Source organism: Ovis aries, chromosome 7, assembly GCF_016772045.2.
Source record: "Ovis aries strain OAR_USU_Benz2616 breed Rambouillet chromosome 7, ARS-UI_Ramb_v3.0, whole genome shotgun sequence".
Taxonomy (NCBI): Eukaryota; Metazoa; Chordata; class Mammalia; order Artiodactyla; family Bovidae; genus Ovis; species Ovis aries.
The window spans coordinates 12117898-12133441 of NC_056060.1; the positions used below are offsets into that span (position 1 = coordinate 12117898).

At 42.5% G+C, this 15544-nt stretch overlaps 1 non-coding gene across 1 annotated transcript; it reads right to left on the bottom strand.

Moving 5' to 3' along the window:
• Window positions 1-2386: 2386 nt before the first annotated feature.
• On the bottom strand, window positions 2387-2459 carry TRNAG-UCC (transfer RNA glycine (anticodon UCC)). The gene has a single exon. It is a non-coding gene; the product is annotated as a tRNA-Gly (tRNA).
• Window positions 2460-15544: the final 13085 nt, after the last annotated feature.

Sequence of the window (15544 nt, forward strand, 5' to 3'; positions counted from 1 at the left end):
CAAAAAAAAAGGCTCATGTCTATAAGTAGTATGAGACTCAAAGTAATACTAAGAACATTATATAGAACTTTACAAACTGCTTTTACATCCACCTTCTCATCAGATTCTCACAGCAAGCCAGTAAGGTATTGTTATCTGCATTCTGGTTTTGCAGCTGAGAAGATCAAAACATGGAGAGTTTAAGTGACTTGCCAAAGCAGAACCAGGATTTGCACCCTAATCTCCACTACTGTTTCCATTACTTCCCTATATCTTCTTCTAAAAGCTAGTAAGATTTTAGAGATTCACAGAATCATCACTCTTTATCTAGAAACATCTCACACCAGGGACTAAAATGCTGTCATTTTATTGAGGTAGTGACCACCCCTACCCCCATCCTTCCTTCTCTTAAGAATGACCTGGAGTGTTTGTTAAAATAAACCTAGGCCCTTTTCCTAATGGTTTTGATAAAATACTCTGGAGTGGGGCTAAGGGATCTATTTTTATTGCTAGAGTACTAGAATCAGGAAATGCTAAGGTTTATTTGCAAAAATGAATAAGGTGTGTTTTCACTGTGGTGGTGGGAGCCTGTGCCTTTATTTCTCAAGGCCTCTAATTTACCACCACTAACTACCACCACTTTCTCCCTCTAATTACTACCACTTTCTCTCTCAATGAATCACTGTTCAGCCTTGGCATTGTAGGGAGACCAAGAATTCTACAGGAAGATGTTCACCATCCTCCTGTGCTTTTCCTTGGAGTCTGGTGGTAACCTAAGATAGCACAATGTTCCCCCCACCCCAAGGACTGTCCTTCATCCTGATGTTGAGGGAAATGGTCAGCTGCTGCTGCTGCTGCTAAGTCGCTTCAGTCATGTCCGACTCTGTGCGACCCCATAGATGGCAGCCAACCAGACTCCCCTGTCCTGGGATTCTCCAGGCAAGAACACTGGAGTGGGTTGCCATTTCCTTCTCCAGTGCATGAAAGTGAGAAGTGAAAGTGAAGTCACTCATTCGTGTCTGACTCTTCGTGACCCCGTGGACTGCAGCCTACCAGGCTCCTCCGCCCATGGGATCTTCCAGGCAAGAGTACTGGAGTGGGATGCCATTACCTTCTCTGAGATGGTCAGCAGATGGCACTAACTCACCATGGCTTCCCTCTTTGAATTTATGGGGTAGAAAGTGGAGGGGACAGACTTTTAAAGCTAATCCATTGGAACTTTTGGTATACCAAATCTTGAAGACAGTGCTAGGAAGGCTTGTTTAGTATTTTCTAAAGAGCACAGATGTCAGGGATGGGAGGAATGATGTGTGGTTCCTAGCTGGGTCATTTACCAGCTGTGTGACTTCCAGCAAGTTACTTCATAAGCCTGTTTTTTTGCAACTATAAATTAGGATGCTCCTGACTCCCTGGGGTTAATGTGAATAAATGATTCTGAGTCATAGTACACAGTAGGTGCTTAATAAATAATTTTTTACCGTACAAAGCTTCCTTTTATGCCTATAAAAAGTTTCTTTTTAGTTATGCTTCAGCTTGTTGATGATCTTACCCTATTCCACTATACTTTAGCAGTATAAGGAGCTCGCTTGATTTCAAATGCAAAATCGAAGAAGAAAGATGAAAGAGAAGAGAATACAGATCCTTAGTTTATAAGTCCTTTACAATTTGCAGTTAATTTGCCTTAGCCATATAATTAGACAATAAGAGATATTTGGAGAAGGAAATGGCAACCCACTCCAGTATTCTTGCCTGGAGAATCCCATAGACGGAGCTTGGTGGGCTACAATCCACAGGTCGCAAAGAGTTAGACATGACTGAGCAACTTCACTTTCGCTTTCGCTTTCAAGAGATATTTCTGTTTCAGTAACAGTTGTTATCATTTATATTTTGGTCATCTGATGCAAACAGACGACTCATTGGAAAAGTCCCTGATGCAGGGAAAGATTGAGGGCAGAAGGAGAAGAGGGTGTCAGAGGATGAGATGGCTGGACGGCATCACTGATACAGTGAACATGAACTTGGGCAAACTCCAGGAGACGGTGAGGGACAGAAAGGCCTGGCGTGCTGCCGTTCGTGAGATCACAAAGAGTCAGACACAACCGGGTGGCTGACTGAACAACAACAACAAATTAACTGCAAGCACCCATTGGGCTGTGTGTGTAAAATATGTACCTGTTGGTAAGTAAGTCAGTAAGAGAAAATGTGAGAAAGCTTCTTAGCCAACAGAATATATGTTGCAATGTTGGCAATTAAAAGTTCATGTATTTTGCTCATACTTGGGCCTTCAGAATCACATTCTGTGCCTGTTTACTCATTTTTTTAAAAAAAATATTTATTTATTTCTTTGGCTGCATCAGATCTTAGTTGCAGCGCACAGGATCTTTTAGTTGCATCCTATGGCATCTAGTTCCCTGACGAGGGATTGAACCTAGGCCCCCTGAGTTGGAAGCACAGAGTCTTAGCCACTGGACCACCAGGGAAGTCCTTATTTACTCATTTTAAATATTGATTTGATTATATGGAGCCATATGACCATAAGTGGGTGAGTAAATTATAATGGGGAGCAGTGCTAGAAGCAGGCATATTCACCACCACCAAAGCGTTCTCAAGTGCCTGACAAAAAAGGAGGAAACAGAAAAGTGGATGCGTGAACTCCGTCAGATGGAGAAGGCAATGGCAGCCCACTCCAGGATTCTTGCCTGGGGAATCCCAGGGACAGGGGATCCTGGTGGGCTGCCATCTGTGGGGTTGCACAGAGTTGGACACGACTGAAGCGACTTAGCAGCAGCAGAACTCCATAAGAAGACTGTCTCATAGATGCAGAGACTAAGTGGCTGGTTACCGGAAGGGAGGAGGGTTGGGGGTAGGGAAGATAGGTGAAGGGGATTAAGAGGAACAAGCCTTCAATTACTAATATACACTGTGTTCATACATTTGTTCAGGTGATCTTTATAACAGTTCCATGAGATACATATTATTTTCTCAAATTTATAGTTGAGAAAACTGAAGCACGCAGAGGTTAGACAACTTGTCCGAGATTACACTGCCAGTAAGTTAAAAAACCAGTATTGAACCCAGGTACTCTACTTCAGTAGTCATGCATTTAAACACTCCACTATATTCCACAGGACTTACTATTAGATTGTCCTGGATGAAATACACTTTTTATTGCACTGTTAGGCTTTTAAAAAATAAAAATTTCCAAGAACATGCATGCAAATTCTTATGTTACTATGTAAGGTGAAAATTGTAAGGCAATGTTTTAAAGAATTAAAGTAAACTCAGGAATTGTTTTTAAAATGAGCAAGCAATTAGAGGCTATCAAAAGTGACCAGAGTAAGGACTTCCTACTAATGGTTAAGACTCCATGCTCCCAATCCAGGGGGCCTGGGTTCAATCCCTGGTCACAGAACTAGATCCCACATGCCGCAACTAAGACCTGGCGTAACCAAATAAGGGGATAAAAGGGAGGGAAGTACAGGGTGGTCCCTGGTGGTCCAATGGTTAAGACCCCATGCTTCCACTGCAGGGGGCATGGGTTTGATCCCTGAGGGCATGGCAACCCACTCCAGTATTCTTGCCTGGAAAATCCCCATGGACAGAGGAGCCAGGCAGGTTGTAGTCTGTGGGGTCTCAAAGAGTCGGACACGACTGAGCGCCTAACACACACACACACAGGGCAACTAAGGTCCCATATGATGCATGACACAGCCAAAAAAATTTTTTTTAATTTAAGCAATTAAAAAATAAATAAGGCTTCCCTGGCGGTCCAGCAGTTAAGAATCCACCTTGCAAAGCAAGGGACGCCGGTTCGATCCCTGGTCTGGGAAGATCCCACATGCTGTGAGGCAACTACGCCCATGTGCCACAAATCTGAGCCCACGTGCTACAACTCCTGAAGCCCCTGCACCTAGAGCCTGTGCTCTGCAACAAGAGAAGTCACTGCAGTGAGAAACCTGCATACCGCAACTAGAGGAGCCCCCACTTGCCACAGCTAGAGAAAGCCCACACGCGGCGACAAAAACCAGCACAGCCAAAAACGAAGCAATAAATTTTTTTTAATTTATTTTTTTCAATAAATATTTTTAAAAGTAAATAAGAATATATAACTGTTAAAATTATATGAATAAAATTGAATTAGTATTTCTGCAGTGGCAAAATAGACTTCAAGCATTGAGACAAAATTAAGACATTTTCAGATAATAAAAATCGATAGAACAAACTTGTAAGACTTGCACTACTTGGTGTCAAAACTTACTACAAAGCTACAGTAATAAAGACAGAGAATACTGTCATAAGAATAGACACACAGAGCAATAGAATAGAATTGAGAGTCCAGAAACAAATCCTCACTTTTACAGTCAATTGATTTTCAATGAGTGCCAAGCCCATTCAATGAGAAAGAAGAATCTTCACCAAAAAAAAAAAAAAAAAAAAAAAAGATGCTGGTTCAACTGGATATACACATACAAATGAAGTTGGATCTCTACCTGTATCCAATATATACATTTACTCAAAATGAGTCAAAGACCTAAGTGCAAATGCTAAAACTATAAAACTGTCAGAAGAGAATAAAGGTATGAGTTTATGACCTTGAATTAGGCAACAGTTTCTTAGATAGGGCACTAAAAACATAAGCAACCAAAAACAAATAAATTGAACTTTATCAAAATTTAAAACTTTTGCGCTTCAAAAGACATGCTCATTAAAGTGAAATACAACCCATAGAATGGGGAAAAATATTTGCAAATCAAGTATTGATAAGGACCTAGTATTCAGAATATATAAAGAACTCTTACAACTCAACAGTAAACAGATAACAATTTTAAAAGAGGACGAATGTCTGTGTCCTCACAAAATTCATATGTTGAAACCTAATCCCCAGTGTGATGATATTAAGGGCTGGGGCATTTGGGAAGTAATGAGAGCCCTCATTAAGGAGATCAATAGGAGATAAAGATTAAGGAGATAAAATAGGCCTCAGAGAGCACTCTTGCCCTTCCCACCTTATGAGCCAGGAAGTGGACCCTCACCAGATACCAAATATATCAGACCTTGATCTCGGACTTCCCAACCTCCAGAACTATAAGAAATGCATTTCTATTGTTTATAAGTCATCTGGTCTTTGATATTTTTGTTATAGCAGCTCAAATAGACTAAGACAATGAGCAAAGAATTTGAATAGACATTTCTCCAGAGAAGATGTACAAATGACCAATCTGTTGTCGTTCAGTCGCTCAGTTGTGTCCGACTCTTTGCGACCCCATGGACTGCAGCATGCCAAGCTTCCCTGTCCATCACCACTTCCCAGAGTTTGCTCAAACTCATGTCCATTGAGTTGGTGACACCATCCAACCATCTTATCCTCTGTCATCCCCTTCTCCTACCTTCAATCTTTCCCAGCATCAGGGTCTCTTCCAATGAGTTAGTTCTTCGCTTCAGATGGCCAAAATATTGCAGTTTCAGCTTCAGGACCAGTCCTTCCAATGAATATTCAGGACTGGTTTCCTTTAGGATTGACTGGTTGGATCTCCTTGCAGTCCAAGGGACTCTCAAGAGTCTTCTCCAACACCATAGTTCAAAAGCATCAATCCTTTGGCACTCAGCCTTCTTTATGGTCCAACTCTCACATCCATACATGACTACTAGAAAAACCATAGCTTTGACTATACACACCTTTGTTGGCAAAGTAATGTCTCTGCTTTTAATAATGCTGTCTAGGTTGGTAATAGCTTTTCTTCCAAGGAGCAAGTGCCTTTGAATTTCATGGCTGCAGTCACCATCTGCAGTGATTTTGGAGCCTAAGAAAATAAAATCTGTCACTGTTTCCATTGTTTCCCCATCTATTTGCCATGGAGTGATGGGACCAGATTCCATGATCTTAGTTTTTTGAATGTTGAGTTTTAAGCCAGCTTTTTCACTCTTCTTTCACTTTCATCAAGAAGCTCTTTAGTTCCTCTTTGCTTTCTGCCATAAGGGTGGTGTCATCTGCCAGTAAGTATGGAAAAAGATGCTCAACATCACTAGCCATTAGGAAAATGCAATGCAAAACCACAGTGAAATACCACTTCACACCCACTAGATGGCTATAACTCAAAAAAGCAGAAATCACCCAGGTTGTGGTAAGGATGTAGAGAAATTACAACCCTCCAATAGTGCTGCTGGAAATGTAAAATGATGCAGCTGCTATGGAAAACAACTTAGCAGTTCCTCAAAGATTAAACCCAGAAGTATTACATGACTTAGCAATTCTACTCCTGGGTATATACCTAAGAGAACTGAAAAGATAACGTTCATACAAAGACTTGTACAGGGTGTCTATAGCAACATTATTCAAAATAGGCAAAAAATGGACACAACTCAAATGTTCATCAACTTATTAATAGATAAGTGGTGGTATATCCATAGAATAAAATACTATTCAGCCATAAAAAGTAATGGCATATCCTATGGCTGATTCATGTCAATGTATGGCAGAAACCAAGACAACATTATAAAGAAATTATCCCTCAATTAAAAATTTTTTGAAGCAATGGCATATCAATACATGCTACATGAACCTCGAAGACAAGCTAAGTGAAAGAGACCGGTGCCACAACTACAGAGCCTGTGCACTCTACAGCCCACACTCTGCAACTAGAGAAAGATCCACATGCCAGAGTGAAGATCCCATATGCTGAAACCAAGACCCAACACAGTCAAAAATAAATACTTTTTTAAAGTTAAAAAAAAAAAAATTTTAAATCGCACATAGAAACTACAAAAACTGACCAAGTACTAGGTCACAAAGTAATACCCAACAGATTTCAAAGAATTGGTGTCACACAGATCTCATTTGTTGTATTTAAAACCTCCTGATGTTTGGAAATGGAAAACTCTAAACTCCCAATAAACCCACTGTTGGGCAGCACCTGCAGGCCTAGTAAGCCTTGTAGCCTAGCCTCAAGACCAAAGAGCCGAGAGACAGTAACAGATATTAATGGTTTTTTGGACAGAGGTTCTTACACATCTAAACCAAAAGGCCCTGGAGATCTGCCCCACTGTGTACAGCAGACAGCAGACAAGACATGACAGCAATCTTCGATACTTGGGGGTGAAGGGAATTGAAGTCAGGTTGACCCATCAGTTACCAGGGAAACCAGCAGCCAGGGCAGGGGGCAAGCACATAGTTACTAATTAAGCCCTATAATTAAGATGATTGTATATTCATGTCAGTGAAGCAGAGGCTGTACAGAGAACAAGAGAACAGCCATCTTGAGTGGCCTGACCAAACACCCACAGTGATCTGCTCATTGTTCCACTGAAGTATTCACCTTTCAGGTTGCCTCCCCAGCTCTCCAAGATTCCTTGCCACTTCCCCAGCAGCCATAACTGTATAATAGGACTGCCCTTTGAACTCCACTCCCCACTATGGCCACAGTTGATTGGATTAGAGGTAGAGCCCTAATTCAAAATGAGCCAATCAGATTCTCCAAGGAATCTGGGCTTAAGTCACCAGTCTTCATTAGCTGGAAGAGAGATGCCCACCTCTTCTATAAGCCCTGGGGAGCAAAGAAAGCTGAGCTGCAAAGAAATTAGGGGTTCCTACAGAGAGGAGAGACCACACAGTAAGAGGGAGAGATTGAAAAACAGACTGATTAGAGAGAGGAACTTAAAAAGAAACAGTATTTATAGAGCATTTAGAGCAAGACTGAGTTAAATTGAGATTGATGAAATAAAATTCATATTTTATGGCAAAAAAATTAAGCAAATTTTTTTCTCTGCCTGTTTGGGCCTCTTCCCTCCCTTTTAGTGTGTACTGTACATCAGCATTAACCAGAACTCCTAATGTGATAATATTCTTTTTTCTTTTTTTTTTTTGCCATGCGACATGCAGGATCTTAGTTCCCTGACCAGGGATTGAACCTGTGCCCCCTGCAGTGGGAGTCTTAACCACTGGACCACCAGGGAAGTCCCTTGATCATTAATCTTTAGTGAAAAGCACTAGTTGGTCAAATATTTTGTTCCTCAATGTCAAGGGCATTTTTTACCTGCCCTGGGTCTATCATGTCTGTCCATGTCAGGTCTTCATATCTCTGTTTTATCTTTCCTTTTAGGGGGTTGTACTGGTAAGATGTCTGGCAAACATTAATGGTCAATTCCAAGTTTTCCAATGCGATTTATGCCTATTTTATCTTGCTTGTGCATTGTGGCATGCTCAATAATTTATACAGAACTATAGATGTGATCAAAATTGACAGAGTAACAATGTCATTAATAAAGATTTAAGCCAAGATTCTCCTAAACCAAAACATTTTCGCAGCATTTTTCCTAAACTAGGAAGAGAATCATTCAAAGCAGAAATTTGATTCTTCATGTGTCATAAGATGAGTTAACAAATATCTCAGTCACACAGTCATACCACTGGAAAATTGATAGAACTCACTATGCTCACATTAAAGGCAGAATGCAGGGGTTGTTTCCAAGACTACCCATAGGTGACCTTGAGCCAAGGGAACGTGATTGTGCATCTTTCTAACTAACCTGGGGAGAATCAAGGCCATAAACTTGTTCCATAAATACCCTGGATCCTGTTAGGAGCTACCCAATTTTAATATCTAGTGAAAACTATTGCTTATGACAAGGTTCAGAACAGTTGTCATTAACTGGCTAAGAGGGTCCCACTTCATCATACCAGTAAAATTAGCTTGCATGGTACTAGAGTATTTTTCCTTCTAACGGAAAGTTGCTAGGGGCCATTTATTTAGAGCCTTAGAGAAAAGAAATCCACCAAGGTAACCTAGGAGTACTGGACAGAGGTAACTAGCCACAAACCCAGAAACTGGATTGAGTTTTGAAACTTGCAAATAATTGAGCCCAAGGAAAAAAATATATTTGGTTCACAAGTAAAAGTATGAGTAATTGTCTAAGTAATTAGTATACCAAGTAATTACTAATTACTAGGACCACAGCCTTGTCTAACTCAATGAAACTAAGCCATGCCCGCGGGGCAACCCAAGACAGGTGGGTCATGGTGGATAGGTCTGACAGAATGTGGTCCACTGGAGAAGGGAATGGCAAACCACTTCAGTATTCTTGCCTTGAGAACCCCATGAACAGCATGAAAAGGCAAAATGATAGGATACTGAAAGAGGAACTCCCTAGGTCAGTAGGTGCCCAACACGCTACTGGAGATCAGTGGAGAAATAACTCCAGAAAGAATAAAGGGATGGAGCCAAAGGAAAAACAATACCCAGCTGTGGATGTCACTGGTGATAGAAGCAAGGTGTGATGCTGTAAAGAGCAATATTGCATAGGAACCTGGAATGTCAGGTCCATGAAACAAGGCAAATTGGAAGTGGTCAAACAAGAGAGGGCAAGAGTGAATGTCGACATTCTAGGAATCAGTGAACTAAAATGGACTGGAATGGGTGAATTTAACTCAGATGACCATTATATCTACTACTGCAGGCAGGAATTCCTCAGAAGAAATGGAGTAGCCATCATGGTCAACAAAAGAGTCCAAAATGCAGTACTTGGATGCAATCTCAAAAACAACAGAATGATCTCTGTTCGTTTCCAAGGCAAACCATTCAGTATCACGGTAATCCAAGTCTATGCCCCAACCAATAATGCTGAAGAAGCTGAAGTTGAACGGTTCTATGAAGACCTACAAGACCTTTTAGAACTAACACCCCAAAAAGATGTCCTTTTCATTATAGGGGACTGGAATGCAAAAGTAGGAAGTCAAGAAACACCTGGAGTAACAGGAAAATTTGGCCTTGGAATGTGGAGTGAAGCAGGGCAAAGACTAATAGAGTTTTGCCAAGAAAATGCACTGGTCATAGCAAACACCCTCTTCCAACAACACAAGAGAAGACGCTACACATGGACATCACCAGATGGTCAACACCGAAATCAGATTGATTATATTCTTTGCAGCCAAAGATGGAGAAGCCCTATACAGTCAGCAAAAACAAGACCGGGAGCTGACTGTGGCTCAGATCATGAACTCCTTATTACCAAATTCAGACTCAAACTGAAGAAAGTAGGGAAAACCGCTAGACCATTCAGGTATGACCTAAATCAAATCCCTTATGATTATACAGTGGAAGTGAGAAATAGATTTAAGGGCCTAGATCTGATAGATAGAGTGCCTGATGAACTATGGAATGAGGTTTGTGACATTGTACAGGAGACAGGGATCAAGACCATCCCCATAGAAAAGAAACGCACAAAAGCAAAATGGCTGTCTGGGGAGGCCTTACAAATAGCTGTGAAAAGAGAGGCGAAAAGCAAAGGAGAAAAGGAAAGATATCAGCATCTGAATGCAGAGTTCCGAAGAATAGCAAGAAGAGATGATAAAGCCTTCTTCAGCGATCAATGCAAAGAAATAGAGAAAAAGAACAGAATGGGAAAGACTAGGGATCTCTTCAAGAAAATTAGAGATACCAAGGGAACATTTCATGCAAAGATGGCTTGATAAAGGACAGAAATGGTCTGGACCTAACAGAAGCAGAAGATATTAAGAAGAGGTGGCAAGAATACACAGAAGAACTGTACAAAAAAGATCTTCACGACCCAGATAATCATGATGGTGTGATCACTATTCTAGAGCCAGACATCCTGGAATGTGAAGTCAAGTGGGCCTTAGAAAGCATCACTACGAACAAAGCTAGTGGAGGCGATGGAATTCCAGTTGAGCTGTTTCAAATCCTGAAAGATGATGCTGTGAAAGTGCTGCACTCAATATGCCAGCAAATTTGGAAAACTCAGCAGTGGCCACAGGACTGGAAAAGGTGAGTTTTCATTCCAATCCCAAAGAAAGGCAATGCCAAAGAATGCTCAAACTACCGCACAAGCCAGGCTTCAGCAATATGTGAACCGTGAACTTCCTGATGTTCAAGCTGGTTTTAGAAAAGGCAGAGGAACCAGAGATCAAATTGCCAACATCTGCTGGATCATGGAAAAAGCAAGAGAGTTCCAGAAAAACATCTTTTTCTGCTATTGACTATGCCAAAGCCTTTGACTGTGTGGATCACAATAAACTGTGGAAAATTCTGAAAGAGATGGGAATACCAGACCACCTGACCTGCCTCTTGAGAAATCTGTATGCAGGTCAGGAAGCAGCAGTTAGAACTGGACCTGAAACAACAGACTGGTTCCAAATAGGAAAAGGAGTACGTCAAGGCTGTATATTGTCACCCTGCTTATTTAACTTCTATGCAGAGTACATCATGAGAAATGCTGGGTTGGAAGAAGCACAAGCTGGAATCAAGATTGCCGGGAGAAATATCAATAACCTTAGATATGCAGATGACACCACCCTTATGGCAGAAAGGGAAGAGGAACTAAATAGCCTCTTGATGAAAGTGAAAGAGGAGAGTGAAAAAGTTGGCCTAAAGCTCAACATTCAGAAAACAAAGATCATGGCATCTGGTCCCATCACTTCATGGCAAATAGATGGGAAAACAGTGGCAACAGTGTCAGACCATTTTTGGGGGCTCCAAAATCACTGCAGATGGTGATTGCAGCCATGAAATTAAAAGACGCTTACTCCTTGGAAGAAAAGTTATGACCAATCTAGATAGCATATTCAAAAGCAGAGACATTACTTTGCCGACTAAGGTCCATCTAGTCAAGGCTATGGTTTTTCTTGTGGTCATGTATGGATGTGAGAGTTGGACTGTGAAGAAGGCTGAGTGCTGAAGAATTGATGCTTTTGAGCTGTGGTGTTGGAGAAGACTCTTGAGAGTCTCTTGGACTGCAAGGAGATCCAAGCAGTCCATTCTGAAGATCAGCCCTGGGATTTCTTTGGAAGGAATGATGCTAAAGCTGAAACTCCAGTACTTTGGCCACCTCATGGGAAGAGTTGACTCATTGGAAAAGACTCTGATGCTGGGAGGGATTGGGGGCAGGAGAAGGGGACGACAGAGGATGAGATGGCTGGATGGCATCACGGACTCGATGGATGTGAATCTGAGTGAACTCCGGGAGTTGGTGATGGACAGGGAGGCCTGGCGTGCTGCGATTCATGGGGTCGCAAAGAGTCAGACATGACTGAGCGACTGAACTGAACTAATTATTATACAGACTTGGTCCAGCATCTTGGGTCAGCTGTCTACTTCAGATGTCATCTTCTTGTCCTGGTCTGGTAGTATTAATCCTAGTCAAAGTTGGGTATCAGAAATAGGAGTTGCAGTTCATTCAGAAGAATGAAAGTGGCTGTAAAGAATCCTTTATCTGATGTCTTTTCCAGTATACATAATCTGCTGGTTGCGAGTCATGGCACTTATCTTCATTCAAAGATAGATAACTGTGATAAGCTTCAGAACCAAACTTTACAATAATATGGCAACAACGAACCATCTGAGAAGTGAGTCTTTAGCAGTAAATACAGACTTCAATTAACAAAACTAGAATTAAATATCCACTGAAACATGCATTTTTCTCTCTAAAATACCCTCATTTCTACCAAATATGGCCAAATTAAGACTAATCTGTGAAATAAATCTGCTTTTCACAAATTTGGCCTGATTATCTACATAAGTGTAACTGATCACATGGGCTTCCCAAGTGGCACTAGTGGTAAAGAACCTGTCTGTCAATGCAGGACTTGGATTTGATCCCTGGGTTAGGAAGATCCCCTGGAGGAGAGCACAGCTACCCACTCCAGTATTCTTATCTAGAGAATCCCATGGACAAAGGAGCCTGGTGGGCAGCAGCCCATAGCGTCATAAAGAATCAAACACGACTGAAGTGACTCAGCACACACCCATGCTATTGATCTCACAGGCTCTTTTTAAGTTGGCTGTGCTGGAACTTTTCATAAGGAATCTCAGATTAAGCTTTTGAAAGGCCTCTCAAAGGCAGGAAAGCCATGCCAAGGCCTTGTCACAGATTCTGCCTGTGGTATCTATAGATTTGGATGAATTCCTCTCATTTCCCAAGTACCTTAAGACTTCTGTACCTATTAGGAGGTAGCCTTCCTTACTTGGGCTTCTCTCATAGCTCAGTTGGTAAAGAATCCACCTGCAATGTAGGACACCCCAGATCAACTCCTGGGTCGGGAAGATCGCTGGAGAAGGGATAGGCTACCCACTCCAATATTCTTGGACTTCCCTTGTAGCTCAGCTGGTAAAGAATCCACCCGCATACCTGGGTTCGATCCCTGAGTTGAGAAGATCCCCTGGAGAAGGGAAAGGCTACCCACTCCAGTATTCTGGCCTAGAGAAGTCCATGGACTATATGGTCCAGGGGGTCACAAAGAATCAGACACAACTGAGCCACTTTCACTTTCCTTATTTGCCTGATAAAGTTACTGGCAAACTAAGAAATTATAGTTTCTGGAGGGATCAGGTAGAGAGAAAAGATAGATGCCTCATTTCCATTTATAAAGGTATAATTTTACCAAATTGCCGTAAGTCATAATTAACTGGAGGGGAAAACCAAAAAGTGATGGCCTAGATTCTGAAGGCTTTGCAGTCCCTGGTTCTAGCCCTTCCAGTTGTCTGCTGGCATCCCTCTTACTTCCAACCAAAAGCCTTGCAGTGTGCAGTCCCAGCACTACTCCTTGGCTCTAGCTGATATCCCTTTGCCTAAAATTCCTCCTGTCCTGCACTTCCTCCAACTTGTCTAAGTTCTCTCAGTCTTTCAAGCCTCTGTTCTTATCCTGACATCTAGGTGACATTTTTCTCTACCAATCTAGCTGCTGGAACTCTCCAAACTGTAGCAAATTTTCTGCCTGCAGCTTCCTTGGTTGGGAGCAGAAACTGTCTGATCAGCCCCTCTGTCTTCCTGTCTGTGCCCTTCCTCCCTGCCATCTGGCGTCTGTCTTCTTACAGTTCACTCTCAGTAACTGGGTTATCCGCCAGGGTACAGCAGGCTGAGCCCAAAACCCCGGGGCTTTTCTGAAATGAACGTTTTGTCCATCCAGTCTGCAGAGTCTCCGCAGGGGACGGGAACACCCAGTGAATCATCCGCTGTTTGTTAAAGCAAAAGCATCTTGGGAACTGTGCTCTTTAGCCTCAGTGAAGAGCAAGGAAAGGACTTCAGAGATGGTTTAGAGTCAGTCTAGACAAATGCTCCATTTAATTTTTTTCCTATTTACTTATAATTTAGATATTAGTTTTAGGTGTACAACCAACCCATTTATTTATTGATTTATTTATTTTGGCTGTGTAGAGTAGCATGTGGGTTCCTTGACCAGGGGTCGAACCCATACTCCCTGTGGTGGAAGCAGAGTCTTAACCACTAGACCACCAGGGAAGTCCTCCAACCCCTTCATTTACAGGTGAGGAAAATGACCTAACCAAAGTCAGACAGCTAGCAAGGAGTCTATCTGCCTTCAGAAGCAAAATGCTTAAAAAGTAGGTGTCATGAGCTCAACTCAACAGTGTTCCTTGTCGGAAGGAGAGGTATCTGCCTTCCCCTCCCAACCGCCACCTTCCTGGTTTTGCCCACAGTTTCTGCTTGTGGCCCTTGCCTCTGACAAACCACAGCTTCAGCATGCCAGGTCCTATCACTCAGACGTCAAAGTACACGCCACCTCCTCTAAGAAGCCTCCTCTGGCCACCACCCCCTCCACAGCTGGTGCCACTGTGTGTGGGTTTTCTTTTTCTTTTTGGCTGCATTGAGTCTTAGTTGTGGCATGTGGGATTCTCTAGTTGTGGTGAGCAGACTTAGTTGCCCTGTGGCATGTGGGATCTCAGTTCCCAGGCCAGGGATCAAACCCCACGTCCCCTGCATTGCAAGGCAGATTCTTAACCACTGGACCACCTGGAAAGTCCATGTAGTATATTTTATATACTCATGAAGACCTCTCTACTTGCACACATGGCTTTGCATAGAATAGGCACTCAATAAATATTTGATGAGCAAGAAAAAAAAATGGACTCCAGCAGCTGCCACTTGCTAGAGTCCATTTATTCAGGTCCTCAAAGGAGAACAGAAAGGGAAGGCCAGGGGTTGGGAGCCCAGTCATCCCACTTTCCCCAGCAACCCCTTCTGATGAGTTTGCAGGAAACTGGACGAGCAGGTTGAAGCTGTGAGGCAGCTGTGCTATAGATAGCTGAGCCTGACTCCTTGGCAGGGGCAGTCAAAACTGCTCCCGCTGTTATCCCACCCAGTGTAGTCAGTGGGAGCCACTCCCTGGGAAGTATAGCCTGGAAGTAGGTTAAGGAGCAGTCACAAAGCTTCAAGGCCCTAGCCCTGCATACACTCACTCTCAGAGGTCATGGGAGTGGGGTGCTTAGCCGGGGAAATTTCTAGTCAATTATGAACCAAACCCCTGGGAACTGGGCAGATACTGATCCAAGATTATAAATCCAAGCCAGACCGGAGGTGGCCAAAATGAGCTGAACCAGGCCTGCTAGGGGATCAGGGACAGCATTTTGTCCTGATTGTAAGTGATGCCCTCTCCTCACCCCTTGACCTCTTTTGTAATAGATTCTGGAGAGGTTGGGAAAGAGGCCATCAGTGCATCTTACTCAACCCTGGCTGTTGATGCCTCCAGGATCACTCTGGCACCATCTAGGGCCTCTGATATACTATTTTAAACCAAACACCTTTTCCAAAAAGAAAAAAA